Source organism: Sinocyclocheilus rhinocerous, unplaced genomic scaffold (assembly GCF_001515625.1).
Source record: "Sinocyclocheilus rhinocerous isolate Xijiao unplaced genomic scaffold, SAMN03320098_v1.1 scaffold2938, whole genome shotgun sequence".
NCBI lineage: Eukaryota > Metazoa > Chordata > Actinopteri > Cypriniformes > Cyprinidae > Sinocyclocheilus > Sinocyclocheilus rhinocerous.
In genome coordinates this window covers 94,760-101,382 of record NW_015638564.1, presented here as the reverse complement: position 1 = coordinate 101,382, position 6,623 = coordinate 94,760, and positions in this window count along the sequence as shown.

Sequence of the window (6,623 nt, the reverse complement as noted above, 5' to 3'; positions counted from 1 at the left end):
ATGTAGGCTACACAAATGTTATAACTTCCAAACCAAAACAACTTCTGACTTGTCATGTTGCACTACATAACTTGATTTAATTCTTCATGACATGCAGATGAAGTCACGTTTGGCTAAACTCAACTGGACTGTGGTCACATTTTTATCAGCCCCTTTAAAATCTGTGTGGAATTTTGTGAACAATACTAATGCCAAATCACTGTTTCTGTCATTGACAAATGAGGTGAATTTGATTCAAAAACATCCTTGCCTTTCTTAACCAATAAATTGGCCCTTATTATTACATAGATCTAGAAGGACGAAACTTCATGCAAAAAAAATTTAAAAATTAAATAAAAATTGTGTTGGCCTGTAGCTTGCACATTACAGAGTCCAAGTCAGAGTCCTGGTCCAAGTCTCAGGTCTTGAACTTTGAGTGAAACAAGTCTCAAGTAATGAGATGTGAAGTTATAAGGTTTACGTTTAAGACAACAGAGAAAATACAAAAAGGCTAGATAAATGTGAAGAAATGAGAATTGCTTGAATTGTGATGTAATTGGTGTGCAGCAAATATGATTTGGCTACAGTCATATCGATATGAAGTTTACATGGGTAAAAACACACGTTTTATAGCAAAACATTTAAGGCCCAACCTCAAACCAGTGCTTAAAATTCACATTGAGTTGCCAGGGTTTTAATGTTGTCTCATAGGAAGGTTTACAGACAGGGCCTGATGATTGGCTACTTAGGATGAAGAAAATAAAAATGTGTGATTACTCCTCCACATGTAACGTTTAGCTGTCCAAAAACAAAGAACAAAAAGAAATGGCTTTTGGGTAAAATTCAAAACTATGAAAGGAGCTTAAATTCATGGTCTCCTTGCAAAACTATTTTCAGCATGACCATTAATTGATGTTCAACGTCAGATGAAATGAATATTAATTAAGCAATATCACACAAGCAATATAAGTTGGCCAGTTAGGTTTTTCTCCACCAAAGACAGTTGTTGCAAAAGCAGCCAAAGCATCAAGCTTTGAAATTGACCCAGTAACATACGGACTGGAATAATACGTACCAGCATCAGTTGCATTGCCTCTGTCATTCATAAATACTCTCCCGTGGCCTCATGGGATAGTAAAGTGTCCATTGTATGCACACTTCAGAATCTGGGTGGAAATAGTCATCCGGGTACTTTTCGCCTACTGTTTTTCGAATACTATGAATTCGAACTTACTACTCTTTTGGTGTTTTTCGCATACTATAGAGTAGCGAATTATGTCAGCTGAACTCCTCAATAATTTCAATAATTTAATGCAATAATTTCAATAATTTATTATAATTATAATTATTATTATAAAAATGAAGGTATAAAAATATTACTGTTGTAAATTATAATTGTCCTGAAAATACATATTAGATCATTAAAGGCCTAATAATTATTTCATTTTACACTGCAAGTCAGAATACTTATATTTACGTCTTACATTTTTCACTTTCAAGTCAACTTTTTTTTTATATAGAGCTTTTAACAATACAGATTGTGTCAAAGCAACTTTACAGTATTAAATAGGAAAATAGTGTGTCAATAAGGCAAAAGTGACAATAGTAAACACTCAATTTTCAGTTAAAGGCAGTTCATCATTGAATTCAGTGATCATCATCCAGCTCAGTTCAGTTTAAATAGTATCTGTGCAATCATTTGCAATCAAGTCAACGATATCACTGGAAATGAAGTGTCCCCAACTAAGCAAGCCAGAGGTGACAGCGGCAAGGAAACGAAACTCCATCGGTGACATAATGGAGAAAAAACCTTGGAAGAAACCAGGCTCAGAAAATCTATACGATGTTTAATAGGGAACCAGTGCAGTGTTGACAGAACCGGGCTAATATGCACAGAAAAGTAAGGGGCCAGAATTGTACCTTGTGGTGTACAACAGCTTGTCCCTGGAGCAGTACCCTTAAAAGGACATATTTGTAAATTTTTTACCCCTAATAGGTACATATTAGTACCTTAAGGGTACGCATTACTACTCTAAGGTACTAATATGTACCTATTAGGGGTAAAAAAGGTACAAATATGTCCTTTTAAGGGTATTGCTCCATGGACAAGCTGTTGTACCCCAAAAGGTACAATTTTAAATCCCTTTTTTTCTGTGTTCTCCTCTGGCCAGACGAAACCAGCAGTTCAATTACAGGCTGCAGCAAAGTCAGATTGTGCAGAGGACTCAACGGATTCCTGTGGTCTTGTCCCGGTGGCCGTCTAGGAGACAAGGTCTTCACTGGGGATCTGTCTCTGGGGCTCTGGGACATTCTCTGGGATATTCAGGGCTGTAGAGGTCCTCTCTAGGTGCTGATCCACCATCTGGGCTGGATACGTACTGGATCTGGGTGACTGCAGTGACCATCTGATCTGGATACAGACTGGATCTGGTGGCTACGGTGCCCTATAAGTAAGAAACAGACTAATATTAGCGTAGATGCCATTCTTCTAACGAGCAAGTACATTGGGTGTTATGGGAAGTGTTCCCGGTTCCGGTTGTCCTTAACACCTCTGTTTTTTTCAGAATTTAGCAGTAAGAAATTACTCATTCTCACGATCTCTAGCTGGAGTGTCCGTGAGCTTTGCTAGAGGGCACTCCATTCCAGACTCTTGCCACTTCACCCCGGACTCCATTTCCCATAATCCTTTGCCTGGACTCATCATCAATTGCAATCACCTGTCTCTCATCACTTCATTAGTCTCACACTATAAGAACAACACACACACATGCTTACATCGCTGGTGATTGAATGTTTAGCCCTTCTGTGCTTCCTAGTTTCCATGTTCCTAAGTTTTGCCTTTCTCGTGTTTTGATCCTTGGACTTTTACCTTGTTTTTGATTGACTGCCACCTGCCCTGATCATTGCCTGTCTTGTTGGATTACTCGTTTGTCTGTGCCTTGGATGTTATTGTTTGCTGGTATCTGACCCTGCCTATCCTGACTACGGTCTTTTTAATAAAGCCTGCTATTGGATCCCCACTTCATTGTCACGACGCCTCTATCGTTACACTCGTCATCCAGTTTTTTATATCGACTATGCATTCCGTTAGTTTTTCAAATTGGTATGTTTCGCCGGGCCGCGAAGAAATATAGAGCTGAGTATCATCAGCATAACAGTGAAAGCTAACACCGAGCAAGATTTTAAAATCTATACGATGTTTAATAGGGAACCAGTGCAGTGTTGACAGAACCGGGCTAATATGCACAGAAAAGTAAGGGGCCAGAATTGTACCTTGTGGTGTACAACAGCTTGTCCCTGGAGCAGTACCCTTAAAAGGACATATTTGTAAATTTTTTACCCCTAATAGGTACATATTAGTACCTTAAGGGTACGCATTACTACTCTAAGGTACTAATATGTACCTATTAGGGGTAAAAAAGGTACAAATATGTCCTTTTAAGGGTATTGCTCCATGGACAAGCTGTTGTACCCCAAAAGGTACAATTTTAAATCCCTTTTTTTCTGTGTATGGTCATACTTCCTGGTTCTAGTAAGAACTCTAGCTGCTGCATTTTGAACCAGCTGGAGTTTGTTTATTAAGCATGCAGAACAACCACCCAATAAAGCATTACAATAATCTAACCTTGAGGTCATAAACGCATGGATTAACATTTCTGCATTTGACATTGAGAGAATAGGTCGTAATTTAGATATATTTTTGAGATGGAAAAATGCAGATTTACAAATGCTAGAAACGTGGCTTTCTAACGAAAGATTGCTATCAAATAGCACACCTAGGTTCCTAACTGATGACAAAGAATTGACAGAGCAGCCATCAAGTCTAAGAGAGTGTTCTAGGTTATTATATGTAGAGTTTTTAGGTCCTATAATTAACACCTCTGTTTTTTCAGAATTTAGCAGTAAGAAATTACTCGTCATCCAGTTTTTTATATCGACTATGCATTCCGTTAGTTTTTCAAATTGGTATGTTTCGCCGGGCCGCGAAGAAATATAGAGCTGAGTATCATCAGCATAACAGTGAAAGCTAACACCGTGTTTCCTGATGATATCTCCCAAGGGTAACATGTAAAGCGTTTAATTCAAACATAAAATGCTTCAACTTTTATTTATTTATTTGTTTTTTTTGTGGAATACCGGTGAAATGCTGTAAACTTCTATCAACATATTGTGTTCCCAACAGCATTTACTGTGAACCGAGCTGCTCTGATGCTGAAAACAATCATCATGCGCGCTACATTTCACTCTGAAATGTGCAGCGCAACAGACTGTATGGGTACTTCTTTAATTAAATTGCAGCCTTTCATTTGATAATCGCTACATTAACTACATTGTGATTTCAGTTTTATTTCAAAAGAATGTGCAGGCACATTTACTTATTTTAATTTTACATTTGATTTGATTTCCATCAGCTCACATTCTCAGAAAAAAAACAGTACAAAAGCTGTCACTGAGGTGGTACCCTTTCACAAGGTATGTACCATTTAGGTGTTAATATGTACACTTTAGGTACTAATGTACTAATACACACCTTTTAGGAGTAAATAAGATACAAAACGTTTAAATAGGTATTGCCCCAGTGAAAGCTTTTGTACCTTTTTTTTCTGAGAGTGCACAAACTCCCATTTTGGAAGCACTGGTCTAGAGGTTGAACATGACCATCAACCTCCCGACTCAGTCCTTCATTCTGGTAATGTCCTCTTTTCACTATCCATGCAATTCCTGATGGATAAAATCAAGTCCTGTCGTGCACAATTTTTCTTTTTTTACAATATTCTCACCCATATACCACAATAGGGCATGTTTCATATTGACCATAATTCGCTGTTGAAATGTGGCATATGATCTTTCGGTTTTTATTAGCATCGTAGTTGCACCTTCAAACGGCTTGCACTTTTTACCTTATATTGTTTTAGCAATAGAGAAACCTCTGTCAACGCCCTTACTCAGTTATCAGGATTAAGATCTGTCACATAAGGTCTGGGTGTAAACTGCCACAAAGCACATTGCCAAGAACATACTTTCCAAAAACTGTTACATAATGCAGGCTAGCCCCAACCAGCAATTGCAACGTTGCTAAGAAATCATTTCGGTCAGCAGAAATATTACACTGGATAGGTTAACACTCCCAATGTGAGGATCACGGCACTGACCCTTAACTTCACATCCTCTTCTGCTGAAGGGAACTGGCTGCACAAAATGAAGATGACATTGTCTGTACAGCAGCTGTATTATGTTGTACTGACTTTTTACATTAAATACAATGAAAACCCACTAAACAACTCATGATCATATACTTTTCATGACCATATACTTTTAAGCATAAAAGGTAATATTAATAGTGGTCACAATACAGCTCAAATTGTGATAGATAGATAGATAGATAGATAGACTGTGTCAAAACTGATTAACCCAGAAAATGAATTTTGCACCATTTAAAATCAAATAAGTCATGTCAAAGACTAAATATCAAGGCAGGGGTTCAAGTTCACTGCGAAATGCCACCAAGCTGGAAAATTAATTTTCCTTTAGGAAGGACCTGGTAAATCTTGCTCTTTATACCTCCAGTCTATGAGTAGATGGCCACACTGGGAACTGGGAATGGGAATAACAGGCAAGTTTCACTTTACGGGTCAACAGTGAACCTCTTGTTTTATAAGAGATAGCAGGCATCAGAAAGACCTAACAAGGCGGTATGGTGTACTGAAGAACATTGTGTGGTGGATGGTGGTAAAACATTTACATTTAGACATTTAGCAGACGCTTTTATCCAAAGCGACTTACAAATGAGGACAATGGAAGCAATCAAAATCAACAAAAGAGCAATGATATGCAAGTGCTATAACAAGTCTCAGTTAGCTTAATGCAGTACACGTAGCAAGGTTTTAAAAAAAATCATATAATAAATAAAAAGGAAACAAAGATAAAATACAAAAAGTTTAGAGAAGCGAGTGTTAGTTTTTTTTTTTTTATGAAAACAAGCATTTAGTAAAGTCTAAAAAGTGCAAGTCTAAAAGCAAGTTTTATTTATTTATTTATATAAAGAATAGAATGAGAATAGAGAGTGCTAGAGTTAGAGGGTCAAATAAAGATGGAAGAAAAGTGTTTTTAGCCAATTCTTGAATTAGCTGCTCGGATTGAGTTGGGCAGGTCATTCCACCAGGAGGGAACATTTAATTTAAAAGTCCGTGAAAGTGATTTTGTGCCTCTTTGAGATGGCACAATAAAGCGATGTTCACTTGCAGAACGCAAGCTTCTAGAGGGCACATAACTCTGAAGTAATGAATTTAGGTAAAGGGGTGCAGAGCCAGTGGTGGTTTTGTAGGCAAACATTAATGCCTTGAATTTAATGCGAGCAGCTATTGGTAGCCAGTGCAAATTGATAAACAGAGGTCTGATGTGCATTATTTTCGGCTCGTTAAAAATTAATCTTGCTGCTGCTTTCTGAATTAATTGGGAAGGTTTGATAGAACTGGCTGAAAGACCTGCCAAGAGAGCATTGCAATAGTCCAGCCTGGACAGAACAAGAGCTTGAACAAGGAGTTGTGTTGCATGTTCTGAAAGAAAGGGCCTGATCTTCTTGATGCTGAATAAAGCGAATCTGCAGGACCGGACAGTTTTAGCAATGTGGTCTGAGAAAGTCA